Genomic DNA, 11,270 nt, shown 5'->3' on the forward strand with positions numbered 1-11,270 from the left:
GGAGGAGGGAGGAACTGAAGAGGAAAACCCAGATGTACCACTAGCCACTCAGTCCCCACCTTCCTGTTCCCCATGGTCCCCTTCTGGGATCTGCCCCAGGGAACACAGGATGGCACTGCCTCTTGCCTGGCCACCCTTTACTGTATCTGATCTGAGTCCCAGCTACAGGCAAACAGGTGTGGGCTCCGGAAATTGTACACTACAAGGAATACATGCCTTTTGTAAAAAACAAAGCAAAATGAAATGAAATAAAATGAAGGAATAAATAAAATATCCAAGCAATGTGTAGAGAAGCAAAAGCAAATCCCTCCATTTCCTGTCCTTCCTCCAGCTCCCTCTGCAGAGGGAGCCGCTGTTGACGGGCTAACCACGTGGTCATGTCCTTCTGCAGACTCCAGATGCACAAAGTCACGCACACACGCAGTTGGGTTATTACACACATGGTTCAGAGGTTTGATTTTTTCACTTTCTGTATTATGAACACTTTTCCATGTTGTACATACACTGTAGATCAACCTCACTGGTGTTGTGTTTTGTTTTGTTTTGTTTTGAGACAGGGTCTGGCTCTGACATCCAGGCTGGAGTGCAGTGATGTGATCTCAGCTCACTGCAACCTCTTCCTCCTGGGTTCAAGTGATCCTCCCACCTCGGCCTCCAGAGTAGCTGGGACCACAGGCATGCCACCAAGCCCACCTGGCTAAGTTTTGTATTTTTTGTAGAGATGGGGTTTTGCCAGGTTGCCCAGGTTGGTCTCGAACTGCTTGAATGAAAGTGATCCTTGGCCGGGCGCGGTGGCTCAAGCCTGTAATCTCAGCACTTTGGGAGGCCGAGAGGGGCGGATCACAAGGTCAGGACATCGAGACCATCCTGGCTAACCCGGTGAAACCCCGTCTCTACTAAAAAATACAAAAAACTAGCCGGGCGAGGTGGCGGGCGCCTGTAGTCCCAGCTACTCGAGAGGCTGAGGCAGGAGAATGGTGTAAACCCGGGAGGCGGAGCTTGCAGTGAGCTGAGATCCGGCCACTGCACTCCAGCCTGGGCCACAGAGCAAGACTCCGTCTCGAAAATATATATATATATATGAATTATATATTAAAAAAAAAGAAAGTGATCCCTGCTGCACACCCCCCCGACCTCCCCTACCACACTTGTCCACCCTCATTGTTTTAATTGTTGAAATACACTCAGTATTTTGCACGTACCATAATAGAGTATTGATGAGGAAATCGCCCATTTCCTTCTGTGCTCAGTGGTGGCACATTCTCTCCTCAGTCTCAGCCAGCTCTGCTGTTTTAAATATCACCTCCCAGATGTCTGTCTCCAGCCTGACCTCTTCTCCCACTTCCAAGACTTGTAATCCCAACCACCTTCTCAGCCTCCCCCGAGGTCTACCAGGCATCTCCAACCTGCCACCGTCCTGGTTCTCCAGCTCCAGTCCCCTCCTCGTCTTCCCCATCTCAGCAAATGCTACCACCAGTAGCTCATACGAGTCATCCCACGCATCAGTAAGCCTGCTGGCTCTCCCTCCAAACACATGTCCTGAATCCAACCATCGCTTCGCACTTTAGCTGCTGCAACTCTAGTCCAAGCAGGATCTTTCTCCTGAAAGATCACCACCAGGTTCTTGTGTTCACTCCTATTTTCTACAGTCCAGGGAAAGCATTCTAAAGGTGAATTCAGGCCAGGCGTGGTGGTGCATGCCTGTAATCCCAGCTACACAGGAAGGTGAAACAGGAGACTCGCTTGAACCCAGGAGGCAGAGGTTGCAGTGAGCAGAGATTGAACCACTGCACTCCAGCCTGGGGGACAGATAGAGTGAGACTCTGTCTCAAAAAAAAAAAAAAAAAAGAAAAAAGTGACCCCATTGCCCTTCTCTCCTTAAAACTATGCAGTGCTGGCCGGGCGCGGTGGCTCAAGCCTGTAATCCCAGCACTTTGGGAGGCCGAGACGGGCGGATCACAAGGTCAGGAGATCGAGACCATCCTGGCTAACATGGTGAAACCCCGTCTCTACTAAAAATACAAAAAACTAGCCGGGCGAGGTGGCGGGCACCTGTAGTCCCAGCTACTCGGGAGGCTGAGGCAGGAGAATGGCCTAGACCCAGGAGGTGGAGCTTGCAGTGAGCTGAGATCCGGCCACTGCACTCCAGCCTGGGCGACAGAGCGAGACTCCATCTCAAAAAAGAAAGAAAAAAAAAAAAGGAATGCAAGAGTGTATTGGAGCAGGGAGTTGTGGCTCACACCTGTAATCCCAGCACTTTGGGAGGCTGAGGTGGGTGGATCACGAGGTCAAGAGTTCGAGACCAGCCTGGCCAACATGATGAAACCCGATCTCTACTAAAAATACAAAAATTAGCTGGGCGTGGTGGCGTTCTCCTGTAGTCCCAGCTACTCGGGAGGCTGAGGCAGGAGAATCACTTGGACCAGGAGGTGGAGGCTGCAGTGAGCCGAGATCACACCACTGCACTCCAGCCTGGGCGACAAAGCAAGACTTCGTCTCAAAAAAGAACAGAAAAAAAAGGTGTATTGAGACTACACGTTGGGTATGGTGTGGGCTGCCTGGGTGACGTGGGTACCAAAATCTCAGAAATCACCATTAAAGAATTTATCCATGTAACCAAAAAACCACCTGTTCCCCAAAAACTATTAAAATAAAAGGGCATATTGGGGGTAGCAGCTGGAGGGAGCGGGATTTATCAGGGAGAGTCTCAGATGATGATGCAGAACCATCTTGGCTAACCCAATGGGAAGCTCTGGAGCAAATAGGGGCCATCAGTACAGCCCCATTGGGCAGAAATGACCAGGCCTGGTACCCTAGCACACTTAGTCACTGTCTCGGGGCTGCCCCGACAGAGCATGGCCTTGGCTCAAAAACTGGAGGCCTCGTGGGTGCAGTGGCTCACGTCTGTAATCCCAGCACTTTAGGAGGCCAAGCCATGAAGATTGTTTGAGCCCTGGAATTTCAGACCAGCCTGGGCAACATTTTATTTTCTTTCTCCACCAAAAAAAAAAATTCTTAAAAATTAGCCAAACATGGTGGCATGTGCCTGTAATCCTAGCTACTCAGGAGGCTGAGGCAGGAGGATCGCTTGAGCCCAGTAGATAGAGGTTGCGGTTAGCCATGATTGTACCACTGCAGGGTACAGGGTGAGATCCTGTCTCAAAAAAAGAGACAAAAAAAGATGAAAACCTGTAGTCCACCAGTTAACTGTACTCACCAGCTGAATGGCCAGTTCTTTCTCAGAGGGAGGTTCATAAGACACGCTTCCATGTGTAACCGTTCCCTGTACCTCTCCCACTCATTCACTTACTTGGTCCAGCCACATTGCCCTTTCTCCTGTTCCTCAAATATGTCAACATTAGAGACAATGAGAAGATAAGAAGAAGAAATTAGGTCACAGTGTGACTGGAGGTGCAGATGCTGGAGGGCCTTATCGACCATGGTAGGATGCTTGGATTTTCTCCGGAAGTTATTGGCAGATTTTGAGCAGAAGAAGACAGTGATCTGATGGTGTCACTAAGCTGGGAAGTCTGTGCACAGAACAGGCTGTGGGGGCCCAGGACAGAAGCAGCGTGGTAAGTTAGCAAGCGATCATGCTGACACAAGCAAGAGGTAGTGCAGACCCAGCCTACATGAGCAGCAACAGAAACGGTAAGAAGCACCTAGAGAAATGTGTCTGAAGCCTGGAGCCTGGAGCCTGGACCCTATATATATTTTTTTTTTCTTTTTTTTTTTTTTTTTTTTGAGACGGAGTCTTGCTCTGTCACCCGGGCTGGAGTGCAGTGGCCGGATCTCAGCTCACTGCAAGCTCCGCCTCCCGGGTTTACGCCATTCTCCTGCCTCAGCCTCCAGAGTAGCTGGGACTACCGGCACCCGCCACCTCGCCTGGCTAGTTTTTTGTATTTTTAGTAGAGATGGGGTTTCACCGTGTTAGCCAGGGTGGTCTCGATCTCCTGACCGCCAGGATGGTCTCGATCTCCTGACCTCGTGATCCGCCCGTCTCGGCCTCCCAAAGTGCTGGGATTACAGGCTTGAGCCACCACGCCCGGCCCCCTATATATTTTTTTTATCTTTTTTCCTTTTTAGTTTTAAAAAAAATCCCGGTGGCTCACGCTTATTTTTTTTTTGGGACAGAGTCTCACTCCAGGCTGGAGTGTAGTGGCATGATCTCAATCTCAGCTCACTGCAACCTCTGCCTCCCAGGTTCAAGTGATTCTCATGTCTCAGCCTCCCAAGTAGCTAGGACTACAGGAGTGCACCACCACGCCCGGCTAATTTTTGTATTTTTAGTAGAGACAGGGTTTTACCATGTTGGCCAGGCTGGTTTAGAACTCCTGACCTCACCTTGGCCTCCCAAAGTGCTGGGATTACAGGCCTGAGCCACTGAGCCCAGCCTGTTAAATGATCCTTTATTGAAATATTTTCCTTTGTGCTTCTTAATTAGCTGGGCATCCCACCGCACCACTGTTGATGTCATCTATGATGTCAGGAGGGTGGTGGCCATCAGCTTTGCAGCCCACAGACTGGGCAGTCACCAGGATCTCTTCAATGGTTCCAAAGCGTTCTCTGGCTAAAGATCAGGGCCGCATCTGTCGAGCAATGTTGGCAATCTCATCAAAAGCGGTATTTCCACTGTGTTTTATATTTTTCTGTTTCTTTCTGTCTCTTGGTGGTTCCTTGAGGGCTTTGATGATCAGGGCAGAGGCAGAAGGTAGCACCTCAATCTGGGCCCGTCTGTTCCGAATGGTCAGTTTCACTGTAATCCGCAGACCCTTCCAGTTACTGGTTGCCTTGGCAACGTCATCACCAACCTTTTTTGGAGACAGACCCAGGGGGCCGATCTTGGGAAGCAACGCAGACCTGGCACCGACTTCACCCCCAGTGCACCTCAGGTATGCGACTTTGATCTCACTGGGGTCAAACTTTGACAGCATGGTGGAGGCGGCTGGTATCAGATGGACTCAGATTCGGGATGACCGAAGAAAGTCACACCTTGGACTCCTTCGAGCCGAAAGCAGAAAGATGTATCTTTTGAAGGTAGAGTCAAGAAGAATTACTGAGGAAGTGAATGTGGAGCGCAAGAGAAAAAGTCAGATTGACCTCAAGTTTTTTTTGTTTTGTTTTGTTCTGTTTTTGAGACACAGTCTCGCTCTGTCACCCAGGCTGGAGTGCAGGGGTGCCATCTCAGCTCACTGCAACCTCCGCCTCCGGGGTTCAAGTGATTCTCATGCCTCAGCCTCTCCAGTAGCTGGGATTACAGGTATGGGCCACCATGCCCAGCTAAGTTTTTTGTATTTTTAGTAGAGATGGGGTTTCACCATGTTGGCCAGGCTGGTCTTGAACTCCTGACCCCAATTGATCCACCGGCCTCAGCCTCCCGAAGTGCTGGGATTACAGGCTTGAGCCACTGCGCCCAGCGTGACCTCAAGGTTTTTGACCTGAGCAATTGGAAGTCTGGAGCTGCCCATTTACTGAGATGGAAAAGACAGGGAAAGGAGCAGGCTTTGGACAGGATGAATGTCTTAGTGTAGGAACCCTGGAGACCAGAAGACAGCAAGAACTTAGGAGAAGTGGCTTACTTAGGGGTGATCCCAAGTAAGCAGAAGAAGGGAGCAGCAAGAATGAGACAAGTTAGGAACGGTGCTTCTGTGACCGCTCCTTACTTCTCCTTAAATATGTGAATAAACACACAAATATGCATATTCATATTTCCCCTCCCTCCCCTCACCCTTTTTTTTTGAGACAGGGTCTGTGTCACCCAGGCTAGAGTGCAGTGCGACAATCATGTCTCACTGAAGCCTCAACAGCCCAGGCATAAGTGATCCCGGGACACTTGGATCCCAGGATTACAGGCATGTGCCACCACACCGGCTAAATCATGTATTTTTAGAAAAGATGGGGTTTCACTACGTTGGCCAGGCTGGTCTCCAACTACTGGCCTCAAGCGATCCGCTTGCCTCATCCTCCCAAAGTGCCAGGGTTACAGGCATGAACCACTGTGCCTGGCCAGAGCATGTTGATTTTAAAACAAGAACTAAACATCACTTTTAGAAATGAAAATGAATGGGTTAATGTGGGGAAAAGAAAGAAAGATCAGCCTGTTATTGTGTCTATATAGAAAGAAGTAGACATAAGAGACTCCATTTGGTTCTGTATTTGAGATGCTGTTAATCTGTGACCCTACCCCCAACCTTGTCCTTGCAAGAGACCTGTGCTGTGGTGACTCAAGGTTTAAAGGATTTTGGGCTGTGCAGGGTGTGCTTTGTTAAACAAGTGCCTGAAGGCAGCTTGCTGGTGAAAAGTCAGGCCGGGCGCGGTGGCTCAAGCCTGTAATCCCAGCACTTTGGGAGGCCGAGATGGGCGGATCACGAGGTCAGGAGTTCGAGACCATCCTGGCTAACACGGTGAAACCCCGTCTCTACTAAAAAATACAAAAAGCTAGCCGGGCGAGGTGGCTGGTGCCTGTAGTCCCAGCTACTCTGGAGGCTGAGGCAGGAGAATGGTGTAAACCCGGGAGGCGGAGCTGGCAGTGAGCTGAGATCCGGCCACTGCACTCCAGCCTGCGTGACAGAGCGAGACTCTGTCTCAAAAAAAAAAAAAAAGAAAAGAAAAGAAAAGTCATCACCATTCTCTTAATCTCAAGTACCCAAGGACACGTACACTGCCAAAGGTCGCAGGTACCTCTGCCTAAGAAAGCTAGGTATTGTCCAAGGTTTCTCCCCAGGTGATAGTCTGAAATATGACCTCGTGGGAAGGGAAAGACCTGATCGTCCCCTAGCCTGACACCCATGAAGGGTCTGTGCTGAGGAGGACTAGTGTAAGAGGGAAGAAGGCCTCTTGGCCGTTGTTGGCGGTTGAGATAGAGAAAAGCATCTGTCTCCTGCCCATCCCTGGGCAATGGAACATCTCGGTGTAAAACCTGATTGTATGTTCTGTTTTCTGAGAAAGGAGAAAACCGCCTTAGGGTGAAAGATGGAACTTGCTAGCGCAATGCTGCTCTTTATGCACTGAAAAGGTTTATGGAGATGTTTGCATATGCATATCAAGGCACAGCACTTTTCCTTAAACTTATGTCACAGAGATCTTTATTCACATGTCTTACTGCTGACCTTCTCCCTGTGATGATCCTATTATCCTGTCACTTCCCTTTTTCTAAGATGGTAAAGATAATTATCAATAAATACTAAGGGAACTCAGAGACCGGTGCCGGTGTGGGTCCTCTGTATGCTGAGCACAGGTCCCCTGGGCCCACTTTTTCTTTAACTATACTTTGTCTCTGTGTCTCATTTCTTTTCTCAAGTCTCTCGTTCCACCTAACGAGAAACAGGTGTGGAGGGGTAGGCCACCCCTTCAGTTAAAAAGCAGATTATTAGACCCAATTGAAAACAGGATTGGCCTCCAGAAAGACTGACTGAAAAAGTTAGCCAGAATGCAGTACAGAGAGACAAAGAGAAAAACCATGAGAGGTTAAGAAATTCAGAGGATTAGGCCAGGCACGGTGGCTCACGCCTGTTATCCCAGCTCTTAGGGAGACCAAGATGAGTGCACCCCTTGAGGTCAGGGTTTGAGACCCAGCCTGGTCAACACAGAGAAACCCCTGTCTCTACTAAAAATACAAAAATTAGCCAGGCATGGGGTGCACACCTGTAACCCCAGCTCCTCAGGAGTCTAAGGCAGGAGAATCATTTGAACCCAAGAGGCGGAGGTTGCAGTGAGCCGAGATTGTGCCACTGCACTCCAGTCTGGGCAACAAGCAGGACTCTGTTTCAAAGAAAAAACAACAAAACCAAATAATCTGCAAATTCTTATAATTAACATAAGTATTTAGTAAGAAGTTTGTGGATGTATTTGATATATAACAATTTCTGGGCAACATAGTGAGACCCTGGTCTCTACAGAAAATAAAAAGTGTGGTGGTTCATGCCTGTAATCCCAGCACTTTGGGAGGCTGAGGAGGGGGCATCATGAGGTCAGGAGTTCGAGACCAGCCTGGGCAACAGAGTGAGATCTTGTCTCTACAAAAAAATTTAAAAATTAGCCAGGCATGGTAGTGCACACCTATTGTCCCAGCTACTCAGGAGGCTGAGGCTGAAGAATTGCTTGAACCTGGGAGACAGAATGCTGGGAACAGGCCCCCAAATCTGGCCATAAACTGGCCCCAAAACTGGCCATAAACAAAATCTCTGCAGCACTGTGACATGTTCGTGATGGCCATGACGCCCACAATGAAGGTCGTGAGTTTACCGAAATAAGGGCAAGGAACACCTGGCCCACCCAGAGCAGAAAACCGCTTAAAGGCGTTCCTAAACCACAAACAATAGCATGAGCGATCTGTGACTTAAAGACGTGTTCCTGCTGCAGATAACTAGCCAGAGCCCATCCCTTTGTTTCAGCCCATCCCTTTGGTTCCCGCAAGGAATACTTTTAGTTAATCTATAATCTATAGAAATAATGCTTCTCACTGACTTGCTGTCAATAAACATGTGAGTCAAACTCTGGTTGGGGCTCTCAGCTCTGAAGGCTGTCAGCCCCCATTTCCCACTCCACACTCTATATTTCTGTGTGTGTCTTTAATTCCTCTAGTGCCACTGGGTTAGGGTCTCCATGACGGAGCTGGTCTCGGGAAGTGGCACCCAAAGTGGGGGCTCAAATCCGGGTCAAAGGGGCGCTGGAGCGACAGTTGGAGAATGTGGAACTAAGCTGGAGGACACCCGAGTACTCTTTTTTTTGTTTTGTTTTTGAGACGGAGTCTCGCTCTGTCGCCCCGGCTGGAGTGCAGTGGCCGGATCTCAGCTCACTGCAAGCTCCGCCTCCCGGGTTCATGCCATTCTCCTGCCTCAGCCTCCCGAGTAGCTGGGACTACAGGCGCCCACCACCTCACCCAGCTAGCTTTTTGTATTTTTTAGTAGAGACGGGGTTTCACCGTGTTAGCCAGGATGGTCTTGATCTCCTGACCTCGTGATCCGCCCATCTCGGCCCCCCAAAGTGCTGGGATTACAGGCTTGAGCCACCGCGCCCGGCCCGAGTACTCTTAAGCAATCCCCGTGGTGAGTAAGAAGGGAAGCTTGGAAGCATCAGGGTAACAATGGGACAAGTGTGGACTCTGCTTCGTTCCACCTTGGAACCTTTTTACACTGATGAGGAGGAAGGAAAGTATAATGAAGTAACAGAAGAGGTGACAAAGCAGGTTTGTTTGCAAGCTAAAGTCAAAGCTAAAGTGGCAAAGGAGGAAGGGGTTCATCCCTACCCTTCTGTACCCCCTCCTTATTTTGAAGAAAAACAGTGGTCTGACCCTCCAGATCTTTCTTTTCCGGAGGACACTATAGTTGCCCCAGTGACAGTTCGAGCAGCACCGCCAGCGACTGCTCTCAGTTCTATTCAGGCAGGAATTCAGCAAGCTAGAAGAGAGGGTGATATAGAGCCTTGGCAGTTCCGTGTTAGAATACATCCCCCAGATCAACAGGGAAATATTATTGCTATATTTGAGCCTTTTTCTTTTAAATTACTCAAAGAATTTAAGCAAGCTATTAATCAATATGGACCAGGTTCTCCTTTTGTAATGGGACTGTTAAAGAATGTTGCTGTCTCCAGTCAGATGATGCCAGTGGGGACGGTAGGATTACTTCTAGGTAGGTCTAGTTTAAATTTAAAAGGAGTAGAAGTACAAACAGGAGTCACTGATTCAGATTACAATGCAGAAATTCAAAGTGTTACATCTACTTCTGTTCCCTGGAAAGCAGAGCCAGGAGAGCGCATAGCACAGCTCCTGATTGTGCCCTAGGAGCAGACAGGGTGATGGCAGGTTCGCCAGGTGTGAGGCTTCACAGCAATCCAGTGACCAAGTCGAGGTGGTGAGAACAAGACCAAGATTGGAAAGCCAGCGTCAGAGGAGGGAATTACAGCAAAACTTGAACCATTGACAGAAGAGTCTAGCAGTCTCAGAGAGAATGTTCTACAGGATTCTGAAGGCCGAGAATTCTGTGAATTTGGGCATAAATTAAATGAAAAAGATTAGAACGTCTTTAAAAGGGGACCTCAAAACTGTGAAGGATATGGGCAAAGCTTTGTTTGGAGTACAAGCCTTTTTAGGCATCGAAGAACCCATTGTGAGAAACCTTATGAATGTGGTAAGTGTGGAAAGGCCTTTAGTGTGAGCTCAGCCCTGGTTCTGCATCAGAGAACGCATGATCATTTTTAAAAGTCTCTTCTTATTGCTCATTTTTAAACTCATTTTAAAAAAATTTTGGCTGGGCACAGTGGCTCACACCTGTAATCCCAGCACTTTGGGAGGCCAAGGCAGAAGGATTGCCTGAGCTCAGGAGTTGAAGACCAGCCTGGGCAAAATAGCAAGACCCCGTCTCTATTAAAAATAGAAATCAAGGCCAGGCACGGTGGCTCACGCTTGTATTCCCAGCACTTTGGGAGGCCGAGGCTCGTGGATCACTTGAGGTCAGGAGTTCGAGAACAGTCTGGCCAACATGTTGAAACCCTGTCTCTACTAAAAATACAAAAATTAGCCTGGCATGGTGGTGGGCACTTGTAATCCTGGCTACTCAGGAGGCTGAGACAGGAGAATCACTTGAACCCAGGAGATGGAAGTTGCAGTGAGCTGAGATCACGCCACTGCACTCCAGCCTGGGCAACAGAGCAAGACTCCATCTCAAAAAAAAAAAAAAAGAAATCAAAAAGCATCCCCCCCCAAAAAAAATCCATGAGTAGTTATTTAATAATCTGTATCTGATTTCTCCAAAATCCTAAAAAGGTCTAAGTCTGTTGTTCATAGTTTCTCACTTATCAAGGCTAGCTTCCTTGTGTGTTTGGAAATTGTGTATCATGAGTCTGTGCTTAGTTGAACTTAATAAGTGTAATCTCAAGGGCTAAACTGGGGATGTTTTCATCCACACAGGAGTGACTGGTGAGATAGTCAGCTACAAAATGGAAAAAAAACTAGTATGATGAAATGCCAAGGGGCCTAACACCATGGAAGCAATAAGGGCTGCAGGAAATGAAAAGAGATATCTGAGGTGGTATTAAAGGTAGTGAAAGAGATGGGTAGGCATGTAATGAAGATCCTTTTCTTTAGAAAAGAATTCTTCTCATAGTCACGTGGTCACAGGATTATTACTTTAGAATCCCTTCCAACATGTCTGGACCACATTAGCCAGGAAAAAGAAGTTTAACGTAGAGGACACAAACACATGGTGTGTAGTAGCGCCAGAATCTCTGTATAGGAGGCTCAGAGGAGCAATGAGATCGAAAGAGACACCCAG

At 48.4% G+C, this 11,270-nt stretch overlaps 1 pseudogene; it reads right to left on the reverse strand.

Moving 5' to 3' along the window:
* Positions 1-4,436: 4,436 nt before the first annotated feature.
* Positions 4,437-4,949, reverse strand: LOC111534128 (annotated as a pseudogene).
* Positions 4,950-11,270: the final 6,321 nt, after the last annotated feature.

This window comes from Piliocolobus tephrosceles, chromosome 1 (genome assembly GCF_002776525.5).
Source record: "Piliocolobus tephrosceles isolate RC106 chromosome 1, ASM277652v3, whole genome shotgun sequence".
NCBI lineage: Eukaryota > Metazoa > Chordata > Mammalia > Primates > Cercopithecidae > Piliocolobus > Piliocolobus tephrosceles.